The sequence below is a fragment of the Mustela erminea genome, chromosome 10, assembly GCF_009829155.1.
Source record: "Mustela erminea isolate mMusErm1 chromosome 10, mMusErm1.Pri, whole genome shotgun sequence".
Taxonomy (NCBI): Eukaryota; Metazoa; Chordata; class Mammalia; order Carnivora; family Mustelidae; genus Mustela; species Mustela erminea.
The window spans coordinates 49,725,472-49,745,103 of NC_045623.1; positions in this window are offsets into that span (position 1 = coordinate 49,725,472).

Genomic DNA, 19,632 nt, shown 5'->3' on the forward strand with positions numbered 1-19,632 from the left:
CACACAATGGAATACTATACAGCCATCAAAGAAATGTAATCTTGCCATTTGCAACGATGTGGGTGGAAGTAGAGGGTATTATGCTGAGCGAAATAAGTCAATCAGAGAAAGACAATTATCATATGATCTCTCTGATATGAGGAATTTGAGAGGTACGGCGGGGAATTTGGGGGGTAAGGAAGGAAAAAAAAATGAAATAAGATGGGATCAGGAAGGAAACAAATCATAAGATACTCTGAATCTCACAAAACAAATTGAGGGTTGCTGGGGGTAGGGAATTAGGGAGAGGGTAGTTGGGTTATGGACATTGGGGAGGGTATGTGATATCGTGAGTGCTGTGAAATGTGTAAGCCTGACGATTCACAGATCTGTACTCCTGGAGCAAATAATACAGTATATGTTAATAAAAATAATTAATTAAAAAAAATTTCAAATCTACATATAACTTAACTCTCCCCAAACTTAACTACTAATAGCCTACTGTTGACCAGAAGCCTTATCAATAACAAAAACAGTTGTTCAGAACATATTTTTGTGTTATATGCATATATTATAAACTGTATTCTTATAATAAAATATGATAGAGCAAAGAAAATGTTAATAATATCATAATAAAAGAAAATACATTCACAATACTGTACTGTATTTATTGGACAAAGTCCACATATAAGTGGACCCACACATTTCAAAACCCAGTTGTTCAAGAGTCAATGTACCCTAAAATAATTGCTAAAACAAACAAAAATCAGAATCAACCCATTATACAAAAACAATGCTTAGGTTAGGTACACAGTATCTAACATTTGGTAGCAATATAAGTGGATATGAATAAATGTTTAATTTCTCCTGTGAATGTTTATAGATTCATTCATCTTTTTCTTTCCCTTTTTTTTTTTTTTTTTTTAAAGTAGACTCCCTACCCAGTGTGGAGCCCAAAACAGGGCTTGAGCTCACAACCCTGAGATTAAGACATGAGCTAAGATCAAGTGTCAGATGCTTAGCCGACTGAGCCACTAGTCATCATTAATCAAAGCATGGTAGCCTGGGTTTCTCCAACTGGGAGAAGTGCTAATGGGTAATGGCATTTACTTCCTCAGCCCATGTAGGTCAGGAAATCCCAGGAAAGGGATCAAAATTATAGAAAATCTGCACAAATTCATATAGGGGAAAAAAAAACTTTATTTTTATAGAACTCAATTTTTTTTTAAGATTTTATTTATTTATTTGACACAGAGAGAGAGATCACAAATAGGCAGAGAAGCAGGCAGAGAGAGGAGGAAGCAGGCTCCCTGCTGAGCAGAGAGCCTGATGCAGGCCTTGATCCCAAGACCCTGGGATCATGACCTGAGCAGAAGGCAGAGACTTAACCCACTGAGCCACCTATGCACCCTAGAACCCAATTTTTATATTAACTGACAGCTTCTGGGAAAACTCAGTCATATGTCATTTATTAGTCATATCAGTTAAAAAAAAAAAAAAAGTCCCATTTTCCTATTTGAGACTTTTCTCCTGCCGATATTTTTCCCTTCTGTGAGGCATTTGGTTCAAAGGAAGCTCATTGTAAGGGAGACAATTTCATCTGGTCCTAGAGAATGATTACCTTACACTGATGGGTGGATTACTGCCTGACCTTGTCTGTGTGACGTTCTGAGCCTTCTCTATGGTATAAGTCTAACAAGGACCCTGCATGTCCCTTGACCTTCTGTCTGTTTCTTTGTCATGCTCTCTCTCCCTTTCTCTGTCTCTGTCTTTCTCTTAATGAAATTCTGTGTGTAACTCAAGAAGGTTCCTTCCAACTTATTCTTCCCATATTTGGGTCTAAAATTTGTTCTCCAAAACTTGTGTATGCATCTATCGCTGAAGAGTTTTACTCAGTATGGGAAGTCTTAGTAACAGGTTTAAAACAAATGCTATCTAAACTACTATTCTTCCACACAAATTATTACACATTTAACTAAAATTTAAGCACAGGTTTTCTTTCTTTTTTTAATTTTTTTTTTTTTAATTAAGAGCTTATACCAGGTAACATTGTTCTGTGCCTTAATATTCTCATCTCAGTCCTTCACCCTCATTTTGGAGTAGGGTTTGGGCCTTGAGCACTGCTGGTTGGTTCTATTCTCTGTGCTATAAAAGTGCCCAGTCTAAACGAAAATAGGTACGGCAGTATTGTGTAATGGACTCTTTCCTAAATATCAGTTTGATTCTAAGTCCAACGTCTTCACCTCTAGAATTTCTGTCCTCCTACTTAACTAGAGACAGGTCTATAACCATACCTTCAGTTGAATATAGTTTTGTTTCCTCCCAGATATAATTCTAACATATTTCAAGAAATTCTTTATTAATTCAATGTAAGAAGCAAAGAGGTTGATTTTGAAAGTCATAAATCCTGTTAATTCTCCTGTTCTGATTATATATAACTTAGAAACATGAAGCCAGATCTCATTTTTGCACTGATTAGTCCATTTATTTTGTCCAGATGTCTACTTACCTTTCTGAAAACTAGAGTTGAAATTACATTACTTCTACAGAATATATTTATTCTTAGATGACTAAGTCATTTGTAGAAAATGTCCATGGTGCTTAACTATAGACCTCTCCAGATGGATTGATGAGAGGAAACTTTTCTCATCTAAGCCCATATTTGCATTGTATGCATGTATGTGTACATTGTGCCGATTAGTGTTGGAGCATTTCAGTTAGTCATTGTGACCTGGCTACTTTTCCATAGATTAAAATCACCTTAGTGTCCCTACATGATTTTATTTTTTTCTAGGCTCCGCTAAATTCTATTTCCTCTGTGAATTTTTCTGCAAAACTCATAGAAAAGAATGGTGTGTGGATATGTGGAAACAATTTCTTATCCTGTGAAATAACATAGCATGTTGGGTGTATACTTAGTATAGGATTAATACCATTCTCTTTTTGTACTACAATTATTAATGCTCCCTTGGGGGAGAAAAAAAAAAAGCAACTCTTTATCTAGTTTAAATTATCTTTATTTCCATTCTAGCAGAGAATCTACACATAGCAGATGCCTAGAAAGTCTGAATTGAATCATATTGTTGAATTACAACTGCTAAAATGTATGCATTTTAATATGTCTCTCCATTGCCTTTCAATATTCTACCCTGATGTAAAGAAGAATAAAGCCTACTTGCCTAAAAACTCTTTGTGAGTAACTAGTTGCCTGAGAAAATCCTTGAGTAGCTGCAAATAGTCAAAGGTATTCATTCTAGTTTTCAAGCTAAGTCCCTTAAAGTTACATATCTAAAGTTTCGTAGTATAGGCTTACTGAGCAGTGGAGGTCAAGGCAACGACAGGAACTCAGAGATCACTTTCCTTGATTTCGGTTCCTGTGATCTTGGTTCATATTGCATTGACTAAACTTGAGTCAAATCAAATTGAATTGCCATAGACACGTGCCCCTAAATTCCGTCTCTCTTCATCTTAGGCCAAGACCCTTGTTGGCTCTGCCAGTAACTAAAAGCACTTAGGCAGAAACACAAATGGATTGAGTGATAAGGGTGGACAAAAGGTCTATTGTTAAGCCCACCCTAGTTGTCTATGTGCTAAAATCTGTCTGACCCATTTTCTTCTGTGAAAAATAATTAAACACAATATGTATCCCCAGCAAACGTCAGGTAGAGCTGGGCAAGTCCTTGAAGCTTTTCCTGCATCTCTTCGAGCACACTTGCCTTGTAAGGGACCTCTCATGTTGATCATCCATCACTCTGAAACTAATGCTGCCAATCAAGGCGTGACATTTGGGATGTCAAATTAGAAGATTTTCATATGTTCAAATGGGGATAAGGTTGGAGCTGCCAAAACTGTACTCACTTGGTGACCTAAATATCCAAGAAAGAAAAAGCCAATGCCATTAAAAATTGTGTCATCTCCTCTCCATGATTCAGTAATGAAAGCCTGCCGGCCAGCAGTCTGTCAGCTACATTCTGTTTAATCATTGGAAATTGTGTGCACTGTATCTGTGGAGCCTAAATGGAAAAAGGTGCCACTGCAATTGCATCTTCCTCCTCCCAATAAATCAATGTAGACAAAGTAGGAAGAAAGAAGGCCACCTGACAGCTTTCCATCAGAACGCCCATCATAAATTAGCACTCACAGAGAACATATCACACCAGACTGTCTTTTCAGGGCCTCTGAGTTAAATAATGAAAGGAGATGCTTTAGTTTAAAAGGTTGCAATTCCAGATATCTCAGACATGGGTTTCACAAAGGCAAAGAGAACCACCCAGAGAGAAAATTCACCCTATCTCTAGAGGTAAAACTGTCTACTTTCTCTTGGTTTTTGACACTTGGGATGGTGAAGAGGCGATAAGTTTCATAACTCCAACTAGACAGACCCTGATCTCTTTCACTGATAGCATTTCTTAAGACTCTCCCCATAAGGTTAGGCAAGTTCATTGTTTTCTCATTTTTTGAGAAAAAGCACCATTGGGTAAAATATGATTTTCAAATTGATGGTAGCATGCCTCAGTGACTTAGGTGATACTGGATTCGCATAAGTTTACTTCATAAAGCCAGAAAAAAAAAAAAATGCTGCTTTTGACAGCATGGGGAAGCAGGTTTCCTTCCTAAATCATTAGGTTAGAAATATACTTGTTCAAAACATATGTTGCATGCTATGTGTCTTGAATTTGGCATATGGAGTTTAAAAGAATTGGATACAAGTCCATATTTTAAAGGAAAAAAAAACTGTATGTAATTAAAATCAAATTTTGTAAAATCACTATTAATATGATAAATATATAAAAAAATCAGGTTTATTTTATTACTTCTCTAACTATAGAGTAATAAGTATCTTGGTCTTTATATTCTTTTAGTAAAATGTGATTGTCTACTTCTTTTTTTGAAAGAATAAAAACAGTATTTTCTATTCTTTCACAGAATGAGATATTGTAGTATCCCTAACCTTGCAAATTTGAAACCTGGCAATTGGATTTTTACGCTCAAAAGGCTCAGTTTACATTATGCCATCACTAGGGTTAAGAATATTTTCCTACATTTCAGTAATATATTCTATAAATGTATACAAATGGTCCCCTAAAAAAGAAAAAGGAAAAAAAAACTTAAAGTAATAAAGGACTTGAAAACTCATGAAGTTCACCTTGTATCTATGTGGGAATATTCCTCAGACAGCCCTAACAATGGTGATCAGGCCTCTGCTTGCATATTTCCAGGGAAAGGGTGTGCATTCATTATATCGAAGGTTGCTATTTTATCACTGGATAATTAGAGTCGCTAAAAATATTTTTCCTTTTATACAGGGAAATAAAAATAAAAATAAGTAAAATTCTGTCTATACTTTCAGTGTATCAGTTAGGAGCTCTGCAGTTTATGCTTTTATTCACTATGCTACATGCCTTTCCTATTGAAATTAATCTCCATAATGAAATAATTCTCTTAGGTGTGGGTTAACCAATGCAAGTTAATAAGGACTGCTATCCCATTCAATCTGAAAGGCAAACTTTATTCAAATAATAACTTTATTCTGGATTTATCCTGGTTCTGAAAAGAAATAGATAACATTCTCAAGCAGGTAATTGAGGAGAGTTTATTTAAGGGACTGTTTCAAAGTGTCGGCAAAGTTATGGATAACCAAGAAGAAGAGGCAAAGAACTTGGGGCTTGCAAAAGGGAAGACCTCTTACCTCTATTAGGCAGGAAGGGGAGGGAGTGATTCCTGTCACCCAATGGACACAGGTATAGGAAAGGACTGCTTGGCAGGAGCTGTGGCCTTTGGTAGAGACCAATGTAGCCCAGCTGGAAGAAGTTAAGAAATTAAATGCCCTCCTCATGCTATCTTCCTGCCTTCTGAACCACTTATTAGTCAAATACAACCAGAAGCCAGAAGCAGAATGCTCGCTGATACAGGCCATAGAGGTCAGCCTTGCTGGACACAGACCAAGACCAAGAATGATGGAAAGCACCAGGTCTTGTGTGGAAGTGTTGAATCACCTGAAACTTGCATTACACTGTATGATAACTAAATGGAATTGAAAGAAAAACTTAAAAAATAAGAAAGATGGAAAGTAGAACAAGAAAGTATAAATAAAATATCAGCACATTATGTACCAGAAAATATGCTAGATTACTATATTAACCTCACAGACCACTGAAAAAGATGAAAAGTTAATATATCAACAAACATAAAAAGGGTTCTTATTTTAACAGTCATAAAGGAAAAAGTCTATGGAATCACAGAAGCGGATGTGACCACTGATACTGTGGATCTGATCTCATTGGTTTGTTTTGTTTTATTAAAGATTTTATTTATTTACCTGACAGACAGAGATCACAAGTAGGTGGAGAGGCAGGCAGAAAGAGAGAGGTGAGAGAATTCATGTGCTTGAAAATCACATGATTCGAGAGGTGGGTTTTTCAGTATCTTATTACAGGACTCAGCACAATTTCTGGCCTATTGTAAATGGTTTGACGTATATCTGCTGAAATGACTAAAATGCTGCCAAACATTGCAGTACCAGTCCTCGAGCTTCTGATGGCTCTCAAACACTTGCTACTTAAACCATACTAATCTTAGAGCCATTCTTATTTCATTCTGTACTGAGGATATTTGACTCAACTTGGACACTGGCCATTGATGTTTTTCCCTCACTTGGCCTTTTCCATGAGTCCGTTCTCAGATTCTGACCTACATTTAGATGTGCTTGTACATGAAGGTATCCTCTAAATAACAATGTCCAGGCTGAACACTTTTTTTTTTTTTTCAAGCTTCTCATTGCACCCAATTCTTTTACTCCTGTCTATAGTTCTTTGGCTTGTTCATTCCCAGCTTGAAACTATTCCATTACCTACCTATTTATTTCAAATCCAATTGAAATGTGTTGGTTGTTTCAATTAAATACTTACTAGCTAAGAGATTTTAAATATATTTCTAAAGCATAGCAAAGAATAATAAGACAGACGTCACCAATACCTCCTGGAGATTCCTTTATGCAATCTCTGTGATATTCCTACCCTGACCCCACCACACCACCTATGGTAATCATGACCTTGAATTTTGTGATTATCATTTTCATTGTCTCAAGGTTTCTTCACACGCATACACACACACAAATACAGAGTGTATATTTTAAACTTTGTATAAATGGAATCATATGATGTACAAACTTCAGCAACCTGTTTTTAATGATTAATATTACCTTCATCAGTTTTATCTATAGTCATGCATGTAGCTGTAATTCCTTTATTTTCATTGCTATATATACCAAATTGCATCTTGACATTTATTCTGTTTTCCACTAAATTAGCTTTGTGTCTGTCACTTTTCTAGTTTTTATCCCTGTTGGTGATAAAAGGATTGTCTAGGATAAAGCCAAGTTAGGCTTTATATACCATTCAATTTTGTATGAATGGAGAGAATAAACATCTAAATAAAGCTTAATACAATCACTAGGCAAGTTGATCAGATGCAAGACCCATCATAGAAACTGGCATGTTCTGAAGTCACTTTCCCCTCTCTAAATAAAAATACCTGAGAGAGCTAACAGGTCAAATCTCTTACTCAGATTGCCTGGGTTCTAGCTATAAACTCTTTCTTATTTTGTTTTGTTCTCTGTAAAATGGTTTATACCTTTTAAACACTATTATTCTTGGATGGAATACTTTATGTGAAATATTTAGCACCAGTGGTAATATTATCATGAAAATAAGTATACATCGAGTCCCTTAAAGAGTCCCTGCAATGTATTCTAATGGTTATGATTTGGAGGAAAAAAATCTTTAAATAAGATTTCCCTATAGTTAAAGAAGATCAATGGTATTTCACACTCAGTCTTCTCATTTGTTATACTCCCTCTTTTTATGGTAAGTGTTACAGTGACAACTACTATTGGGAGACTTTGATAGAAGAGAGTCGAGATTATTAATTAATATGTCTGGTTTCCATGGGATATACACTTGTAGTAGTATGATATTACTAGTTACAGAAGTCATGGTAGATATGTCAGTCATGGAAATGCAGAGACAGCTTCCAGGAAAATACTTGGCACTGCTCACTCTGAAATCTAACCCAGCATTTTGACCTAAAGAAGGAGGGCCAGAGATTGAGTCCCAATATGGAAAATATCCTCTGGCATCTGCAACAGAAGCATGTGGTGAATGGAAGAAAAACGAGAATTGAAACGTACAAGCCAGAAGCAAATCAGTGAATAATTCTTCCAATGACCGAACATGTACAATAGTAAGCAAAGAACTCAATTTTTAGATTCTAAGTCAAAATGGTTTTTTTCCTCCTGTCCAAAATACATTTGATAAAGCAGGATATGAAATTATAAATGGACTGTACAATAAAACCATTTCTGCATGTGTTATATAAAACCAGTAGAAATGATTCAAGCAATGAGAAATGAATAGCAATATTTTTTTTAGATCATTCTGAAAGTAGCAACTTATTAAGTGGAAGATACATTTGAATAAAGTAATGTAGTCTTGAATTGGCAGTCTAATTAATGAAGATTTTTCACATTGGAGAAGATTTAATTTTTTTACTGATTTGACACAAAATACTGACAATGACAAGGATAACATATTCATTATAAGCCCCTGGAATGAGGAGACATGGATGACAAAGTGTTTAATGAGTCCTGTCAATTCAAAGTATTGAAGATGAGTCACTGCAAAAGAATACCTAAAATACTCTAAAATCTTATAATAATAAATGAAAGAAACTTGAAAAAAGTTTTCCCAAACTTGACAATCCAAAAAGTTACCTGGCATTACTGCAGAAAAACTATGAGGTTAAATCTTTTCCAAACTATCAGTCAAAAAAGAAAAAGAAAATCGCCAATATAGTAGAGTGACTAGCTTATCTTTCTATTTAAAAAACAAATGATAAAATCATTGTTTTTTCCAAAGATTTATTTATTCATTTGAGAGACAGAGAGAAATCATGTGTGTACACACACGTGCAGGCATGGGGAGAGAGAGAAGTAGAGACTCAGACCCCTGCTGAGTTGAGGGGAGAGTCCCAACCCAGAAGTTCAATTCCACCATTGGAAACCATGACTTAGGTCAAAATCAAGGGTTGGTTGCTTGACCAACTGAGCCACGCAGGCATCCCATGATAAAATCATTCTTATGTGAAGAGATGCTCAACATAACCATAAAAATAGAATTTTAGAGATAATTTATTAAATGTATTTTTTTCTGAATTAGGCAACTTTTTATAGTTCAGTTTTTTAAATTGTGTTAACTGGTAGTTATTTACTTTCATAGTCTACTATTCACTTTCATACTTTAGTCTGTATTTGTTGTTTTATTTTTTCTTTTATTAAAAGTTTTCCAAATTACGTAAGTTTCTGGCTCAACATAATCTGAATTTACACCAGTCACATTGTAACTGTTTGATAAATATTAGTACTAATAGCTTAAATATATATATAATATATTTATATAATTACAAATATATAAATGACTCTACATTTGTTTAATGTACATAGAGATGTTAATGAAAAAACAATGTACGTTTTAAAAATACCCATTTTTAATTTCAGGTAGTCTACCTTTAAAGTTCATTATTCAGAGATTTCTTTTCAGTTTGCATTTGGATTATTAGCATTACATAAGATTAGACTGAGCAACAAAATAAAGTCATAGATGATTTTTAATCTAGGTAGATAGAGTGAAAAGTAGATAGTTGAAAAAAGTCGGTAAATTCTCCATAAAACCATGCTTTACCCAAGATTATAATTATTTGTTATATATACCTGTATGTATGTATATAAAATTTAAAAAGATTTCTTCAAGAGACTTGAAGTAGGAATGGAATATATAACAATTTGAATTATAAACAAAATAATTTACTTCCCAAATATGAGTGCATTCTTGGATATACAGTATAATAATTTATTACTGAAATTTAATAAGCATGCACAACTATCAAGGTATTCTACAAGCTTCTGAGTTATGAGTGGAGATAAAGTTTATATTATAACTCTATCACTTGGAATTCTTCTACTCTGTTACAAGAAAAAATAATGTTTGCCCCACTGTGTTGAACATATTGTCTTGAAAAGAATTGGTATCAATTTTTGAAGCTTCAAGAATGAAGCATAAAATAAAAATACAGCTTGTCAGGAAAACACAGTGTAGCTGTTTGTGATACTGCAGTAGAATAAGAGTTTTTGCAGATGACAGTTCAATCTAGTAAAAACAATGGCATTTGAAAAGTACTAGATGTATGTATTATCTATTTTACATAAAATAGATTTTACATGAATATACACACAGCATGGGTACACATATAATTTAACACTTCAAGAGTTAACTCTGTTGCCATTATTCACAATGGAAATTATGAAAAGCAATTTTGTGGTGGCTTTAAAAATATTTTAAAATGACTATATGACAGTATGTCATGTTGTTTTATATATCACAAATATAGTCATTTGACACAGCATGAAACAAAGTGTTATTGCTGGGTCTACTACAATACAGTATCATTTGTTCAGAGTCCTTCAAACAAGTAGTGATTTAAAGGAAAGAATTATGAACTCCAAAGTCAAAAGGCCTGACTTTGAACCCCAAACCTGCCCTGAAAACTGTGTGATTTTAAGTAAGAGGACTGACTTCTCTGTACACTTTCTTTTGCTATAGAATTTCCAACAATAACATTTGTCTCTAAGTTGTATTTTGAAGATGAAATCAAATATGAAAAGGCACTTACAGGCTACATACTCTCACCCTCGATGAAATTTCGGGTTCACCGTCCCTTCCACATAAACTCATGGAAAAAAAATTATTAGTAATCAAGACAATAACAGCAGTCTTAGACAGGCACAACTTAGGTCTAATGTAAGTTATAGAGGTTTGGGTTTTTCCACCCCATAGAAGAAACAAATGTTAAAATCTTCTTTTAATGCTTTTGAGATTTTAAGAATCTTAGAGAAAATTACCAAGAAAGCCATTGTGTCTGTAACAATCTAGTTTAAGTAAAACACTGACAAATTGAATATCTATCTATCTATCTATCTATCTAGTAAAGTGTATGTATGTATATATATCAACTTTTCCTTATTAGTGTAGAGATGAGAAGCCAGCTATAGACTCTATTTTTTCTGGAATCAGTTCACTATACACATACTCCAAAGAATTTCATCAGTAGTAGATATTTTTACAAGTTGGAATCCTAATGTTTCCCATATATCAATACAATATTGCCGGACTTAAAAGTTTATTTCCCTGTGTAGTGTATTTGTCTCCGCTCAAAATAGATTGATGACAATTAAGGAAAAAACAAACAAACAAACAAACAAGTAAAAGTGCATTGTGATTTACTTAAGAAAGAACTGTTCCTTCTTCTACTCATAAATGAGTAGAAGAAAAAACAGTAAGAAAATCCATGAACCACATATGCTAAAAACCCTAGACCATTTATATTAATCATAACAGGAATAAAAACATGAATGAAAAAACCTTACCAGAAGCAAAATCAGTAGAGTCCTGAATTACCACAAACCAAGCACCTCAATATCTCAAGGAAGAATAAATATACTTAAACATACTGTTGAAAGAAGCAAGCAAAGAGAGTTTAGAAAAAGATGCCTCTTCATCATCACAGAATAGAGATGATAGATAGCAGAATTTTCATAAAACATTTTCTTCTTAGTGTCTCTAAATGAGGGAACGGAGATATCTTGAATGTACAGAAAATTATGTTCAATTGTTATCAAATGCCTACATCAGAATTTTGAAATAGAATATATAATATGTGTACTGTTTCCCTGTGTCTCAATCTTCCCTTCTGAAATAAGTTGCAGAAAACAATTCAAACTAAGTGGTACTAACCATGTCCCAGGAATATATGACAATCATATTATACATGCTATGTCTTTGCTCTTCCCAAGAATTCTGTGAGGTATCAATTTTCCATTTTCTGATTGAGAAAAACAAGGTATGGGGAAAAAAAAGAAACTTGCATAAAGTTAACTTTATAAAATGAGAAGTATTTGCTTCTCCATTGCCTGAAAGTTTGTACATCATTGACATTTCTTTAAACATTGGGTGGAATTCACCAATGAACTAACAGGACCTATAATTTTCTTTGTGTGGCTGTTTCAAATATTCACTTCCTTTTTAATAGATTAGACGTGTAGCTTTTTGCAAGTTTTGATACTTGTGTTTTCCAAGGAATCACTCTATTTAGTAAAATTGTAAATGCATTAACATTAAGTTGTTCATAAATATTTCTTTTTTTTAAGATTTTATTTATTTATTTGACAGAGAGAGATCACAAGTAGATGGAGAGGCAGGCAGAGAGAGAGAGGGAAGCAGGCTCCCTGCTGAGCAGAGAGCCCAATGCGGGACTCGATCCCAGGACCCTGAGATCATGACCTGAGCCAAAGGCAGAGGCTTAACCCACTGAGCCACCCAGGCGCCCCAGTTCGTAATATTTCTCTATCATTTTTAGCGTCCATAGAATCTTTACTGATAGCCTCTTTATACCAGTTATTGATTTGTTTGTTTGTTTTTTTCCCTCTATTTTTGTCTTGACCAATCTTGCTGGTGATAAGTACTATCAACATTATTCATCTTTTTGTATAATCAACTTTGGGCTTTGTTATTTTTCTCTATGTTTTTTAAAATATTCTATTTCATTTATTTCTAATCTTACCCTTGCTATACCTTTTCTTCTATTAATGTGGTTTTAATTTGCTCTTCATTTTTTGGCTCCAGATCACCTTTACTTCCTGAGTATATGTATTTAAATTTATGAATTTCTCTTCCTACCCTGCTTTAGCTACATCACATAAATTGAGATACATTGTGTTACCAAATTTAGGACTATTTTCTAATTTTTCTTGCAAATTATTCTTTGACCCATGAGTTATTTTGAAATATGTCATTTAATTTCAAAATATTTGGGGATTTGTTAAAGATATCTTATTACTTTCATTTCTAACTAATTGAATTATGTTCAAAACACATTCTATAAAATTTTATTTTGATTTATTGAGACTTGGTGTGTCTTATATAACACTGAGGCCAAATGTATAATCTATCTTGGTTTCAACTCCCCATATGTACTTGTCAGCAGTGTACATTTTTTAGTTGTTGGGTTTATTTGAAAATATCCTTAATTGGGTCTCATTCATGAAGGGTATCTTCATTGGATACAGAAATCTAGGTTATCACTCTATCTTTCTCTCTCACCTCCTCTTTCTTCTGTACTTTCACAATGAAGTTTCTTTGTCTCCTGGCTTCAACCATTGCTGGTGAGAATTCAGCCATCATTCTTATAGTTGTGCCCCAGTACATAATGGGTCTTTTTATTTTCATGACTTCTTAGTCCATTTCTCACAAGCTCTTTGCTTTTTAGTACCCTGCCTGCAAATCTCAGTTATCTCAGCATCCCTTAAACTCCCTTTCAACTCAAAGGCTTCAACTCCCTATACTGCGTAGGGAAGAATCCCACCAAAAAAAAAAAAAAAAAAAAGGTAAGATATTATGTTCACTTCATGTATTTTCTCTCTTTCACAATCTGTCCTGCCTGTTATCTAATGCTTAAAGTCCATTGCCCCATTATCTTGTCCAATTTTATAGTTGATAAGTGAGGGAGGATAGGTAAGTCAAATACCACCTTCCTTTTCGTGATCATAGTAATCATATTAAAGTTAATAAGAAAATAGGCAATAAATAAGATAATTAATTTTAAAATATCTATGTTAGATACTAAGCACTAAGGATAATATAAATCAGAAACATGGATAGCATATGTATGGAGGGGGAGCCAGGAATGTGGGGAGGGGTAAGGGAAGTACTTGCTATTTTAAAAACTCAACCAAAGAAAGTGAATGTGGAAATAACATTAGCAGAGAGTTAAGAAACAATCAGATGTTGGTAGGAAAGACCTTCTAGGTAAAGGAGTAGCCAGTGTAAAGATGTGGCAATGTTGCTAGAAAAACAGGGTAGCCAGCAAAATTGGAGGTACACAGTAAGGGGAAGAGCGCAAGGAGATGGATTTAGAGATATAAATGAAGATTAGATCAGATAACCTTTTATAGATCATTTAAAACACTATTGCTTTCTTTGAGTGAAAAAGAAGGCCAGCAGAGGGCCTTGAGCAGAGATAGTTTATAATGCCTGATTTTATGTGCCACAAATAGTCCTTGTGAACCAGATTTAGGATTCTAAAATGGACTTGAATCCTAGAAATGTGGTGTTGTTGCAAAGCTTCTGTATTTGGAAGAAATTTCACCTGAGACATACCCCCAAGCTATCTTGATTTAGCACGTCTTGCTAATCTTTGAAGACCTTGGACTTCTCTCTAAATGTTTCTGGCTGTCATTAAAGCAGTTCTCTGTATAATTACAGGCCAGTTGCCAAGCTAAATTGTGCTAGTTATCTGCTGCAGTAGTAAAAATACTTTTAAATTCTCAGGTACAAGAATTCCTAAGTTAGGGGACATTCTCTGGTCATTTAGTTTTCTGACTCATAGGACAGTGACTATGCAATGGTCTCGAGTGATGAGTTTATACACACACATCACTCAAAGAAAGCATATCAGTTTGATTGGGTTATAAAGGAAATACTCCTTCCAAGTGACTTAAACAATAAAGGGGAATCATTGGCTTATAAAACTTGAAGGTCTAGTGGCTCAAGAATGTCACTGAGGATCCAGTTTTTTCAGACTTTGTTCTGCTGTAAATGGAGCTGGATTCACTCTAAAGTTGGCTCCCCTCTGAGTCCTAGTGAGGATGCAAGCAACTGGGCTACATGCTACATTCTCATGCAGCAAGAGATTATTATCTCAAGATCAATGAATAACTATTTGACTTTCTTATTAATTGAAATAATTCTGAATAGATCCCTGTGTTGAGAGGAGAGTCCTGTTCTGATTGGCTTAGACCCAGGTTGTCTGAAACTCTGTGTAAAGGGGAGGAGAAAAAATACTGATTGACTTAAATAACTGGAAGCCTATCAGTTGTGTTAGAGGTAGAATCAATCCTTCCCTTAACAAAGCTGTTACAGCACAGGAAAGAAGGGAGGGGTTGACAAAGAGACAATATAGATCTTATCAGTGCTAGAATCTCTTTATCCAATGTATTCATACCTAGAAAGCTGACTCAACATTCTATAGCTTTCATCCTCAAAGCTGAAGCAAGGATAGAGATCACCAACATCTGGGCACTTCTTGGAATTAATGGGCTTCACAACTGTTGTGGAGTATGTATGTATCTATTTATTTTTAAAGGGGTTTTGTTTTGTTTTGTTTTGTTTTGACAAAGGAGAGAAAGCACAAGCTGGGGGAGTGGCAGAGAGAGGGGGAGAAGCAGACTCCCAGCTAAGCAGGGAGCCAGATGCAGGGGTCAATCCCAGGACCCTGGAATCATGACTGGAGCCAAGGCAGATGCTTAATCAACTGAGCCACCCAGGTGCCCCAACCCTGTAGAGGTGTTAATTTTAATGGCATAGGATTATGCTAGATTAGGGTAGGGTGACTAAATAGGATATTCATCTGCTAAAATTTCCATTTATATCCAAAGAACAGAAAAATGGGTTCCTTTGTTAAAAACGTAAATTTTTGAAGAAATTTGGGCCCAGAAGACAAACTCCACTAATTGTTTAATGTATTTTTTTGTTGAAGATATCTGATTTCAGAAACATCAATTTTCCCAACTATATGAGAGCATATTTGTTAAACTGTAGCTTAGAAAATTTCATTTGGAATTTGAAGTATATTTTTTGCCAGTGCCATTATAGTTGGTTTGGGAGCTGGCTTAAGGACAGAGAACAGACCCAGAACACTTTGTAATAGTAAAAATAATAATAGTAAAAACTTATTTAATTGTGTAATTGTGTATTTGCTCTGTAACAATTAAAAAATTCATATACATTTACATATTTGATCTTCTCTTATGAAGCAAATGAGATACTGGGAAAGTAAGTACCTTATCAAAGTTCTCCCAGCAATTAAAGAGTATTGCTGAGAAATGCTCTCAGGTGTTTAGGCTTCAGCAGTCAAAGTGATGAGCATTTCACTTCTTTCCAAGAGGTCATATAGGATCTTGTTAATCAACTGCTAAAAGAGTATACATAAACTGGGAAGACTTGTCAGAAAACATGGCTCTATATTCCTAATTTTCTGATTCTTCCAGTACTTTTGAAGGATTAGTTCTTAAAAGTTTGGCACAAAACGTTTGGGACTGAAGTATGTTCTGTATTAATCAATATGGATCATACATCCTGGAAAAAAACAACTACATCCAGGATTCATTTCACAGGAATATGAGTCCTAAGCATCAAATAAACCAATCCCACCATTATATAGATATTTGGAACCCTCTCCTTGGCCTTCCTAGTTTGAAAACATATCTTGAGAAGTAGATACTCAGCTCTAATATTTGAGTTGTACATTTGCTGAAACTAAAAGAACGAAAAATAAAAGCAGCAAGAAGAGCTAGAACAGGGTAGGAGTAAAGGATGAGAACTAAATTCAGTAAGCTCAATAAAAGATAAAAAAAGCATCATCAAAATATGGAAATAAAGGAAATAGGTGTAAATAAGATGAGTTAAAAGTTCAGAGTCGGAGAACGGAAAAAGGCTTGGAAAAGAAAGAATAAAATATTAGATCAAATAAGGAGTTGGACAGCCATCTCGAAGAATTAAAGGGACAGAGAATACTGACTTCTGGAGACTAATTTTTCCATGTATCATAATGCATAGCCTAATCAAATCAGACCAAAGAGACAGAGAAAGAATCACGGACCTTGATGTACCCAAAATGATAACTCTTTCCCAGGTAACACTCTCCAAACCAACAATATGATACCATTCTATTCTCTGCTGTCTTAATTTCTCTCATTTCTATCCACTAAAATTCTAATTCCATGGTCATGTTCTATTGCTTTACTCCTTTAATCAAAAGCTACCTCATGTTTAGAATATACAAGGTTCTTTTCTCAGACTTTGGTTCTGTGAGATGATAAAGACACAACTCTTGGGGCACCTGGGTGGCTCAGTCGATTAAGTGTCCAACTTGTGATTTCAGCTCAGGTCATAATCTCAGGGTCATGAGATAGAGCCCTGTCTGGGACTCTGTGCTCAATGCAGAGTCTGCTTGATCTGCTTGAGATTCTCTCTCTTCCTCTCCTTCCGCCCCTCCCTTCTCAAAAAAAATAAATAATATATATTTTTTAAAAATACAACTCTTGCCCTCTTTGAGCTAATACTCCTTTGAAAGAGACAGACATAAATCACAAGCCAACAGTCCAATGACGACCACAAAAGCAATACAAAAACCGATTGGAGCTGACTGGAGAATGGAGACATTTGATGAATAAATACTTAAAATTAACATGAAATGAATTTTTAAAAAGCATCTGCTCAGAAAGCAGGTATCCAAGAAAAGATTGGCAAGAAAGAAACCCAGCAAAGGAGAGCAGCAACACTAGTAACTGGCTTTAGACATAAACATCCAGAGGGCCTGAACTAGTTTTCTTATCTTCACCACAAAAAGAGAACAATAGCAATAAAAACAAATGGCAGGGTCACCAACTCAGATATGAAAATTGCCAATAAAAAGCAATACATCAGACATATTAGGAAACAAACTTTGCTTTGGGAATGAATCATAGGTCCTTGTGATCACTGAAGCCTGTAATATAACTCTAGAATATTTCAGCTACTTATTATTCCATCCTATCAGATTTAGAAAAACGACAGGCTGAATGCTTAGCCTGTCTAAGCTATTTCAGAAATTAATTTCAAATATTAAACCAAAAAATGCTGCAACATATAAGGAAGCAAACAAGCTTGCTAAGCCAGAATGGTGACAATAAACTTGCAACAGGGCTACAGCGTTATAATCAATTTCTAATTGACTTACTAATTAAAGCAAATGTTCTGTCATTTTTTTTTTTTGTAGATGAAAAGACTACTAAAATGTGTGAATTTATTTTTGGACTAAGCTTTATTGTCAGACTGAGCATTTATTACAGGTTAAAAAGTTCAACAGCTGCTGTAAAAATATATTTATACTTTAGATATGGATTCTCATTGGCACAGTTAGCCAGCTACCAAATTCTTAGGTATTCTTTTTCTAAGTTAAAGTACATTTGTATATTCAACCATCATGGCACAGCTACTTGCCCAATATGGGAGGCAGTAAAATAATGAAGGCTATAGACACATTGGCAACTAAGTACATGAAAAACACAAAGATTTGTTGTAACATGACTATGTGAAAAGCAATGATACTCTGTGATTAAAAAATTATTTAGGGGAATACATGCACATAAACACATCTAATGAACATGTATTTTCTCCTTCTTAGTTACTTACTTCCATATTATAATACACCCACCTTTGATTTTTACCTATGTAGAATAAGCAGAATACATACCAGTGTAATTGGCCAATTATAGTTAATTCAAACAAAATGTGTAACTGCTGAGATACAGTCTTAACCTTCTGGGGATTGCCTTTCCTTTACATACCATTTACCAACAGAACTTCCACACAAGACTCACATGATCCTACCCATTGTCTACAACTATTTGATCTAGGGATGGGCACCTCACTGAATCATAGACAATTTCAATCACCCCCACTGAACTCAAGTTTTTAAGTAAGAAATAATACATTGAAGTCATGAAAGTTAATCACATTAATAGCTGTTCTTCAGAGAGAAAGATCACAAAATCCTTCAGAAGAGTCCACGGAAAATGTCCTGTGGCTTGATTTTCCAACTCCTCCTGGGAGTATGGTCACATCTTTTAAACAAATAGCCCTTTGATAAATTTTATTTCTCCAAATATTGCCAAAATCTTGCACCCAAATCAACTTAAATAATGAACTTTGGCTTCTTGTTCCATTATTTGGCACTGTAAATGTACAAACTTCTTTATTGTTAGCAAATTTCCACTTGCTTTAAACAACAAAAAAGCTATTTTTATCATTTCTGCACATGACAGGGAAGACCAATCTCTGGTCTGAGATCCTAAGCAAAGTTTCTTTTCCAGACTAAATAATGATAATCCCTTTCCTTAAATTCATTATTTTACTTACCTGGCAGTTTCCCAGGTTTTGGGGAGTTTTCTGGTTTCTGATTATTGTTGGTTTTTTTTTTTTTGTATTGTTTTGTTTTAATTCTTGATTTTTACTTTACAAAGTCCATTTCAGTTGAGTATTTCTTATTTGTCAACACCAACTCAGCATATAGTGATCCAAAATGTTCTCCTCAAAAAATTTTAAGCCCACATCCAAACACAGTATATTCAAGAAGCAAACGAAATTGCCAAACCGTGATCATTCTAGGAATTCTGTGACATCTACTATTAGCAAACTAACTTTTCTTTAATTCATTCCAAAGTGGTGCAGCTTTAGCAATCACTAAGAATAAAATAGAAACAAAAAAACAAACGTTTAGTCTTTGAACAAGCACCAGGACCATAGTCTATTATAATGTTTGTTGTGACTTGTAGCTTGGATCCCCCTCAAGGAGGACGTAATACTTCCAGCTGCTGGGAATGCTACTGAAAAACAATGCTCAGCTATAAGTCCTTTCAGAGAATTGCCCTTAGCTGGAGAAACATGTGTTGGTCAAGGTCATGTCTCCTTCCTACGGAAGCCTGTGTCCAGTGATTTGGTCAAT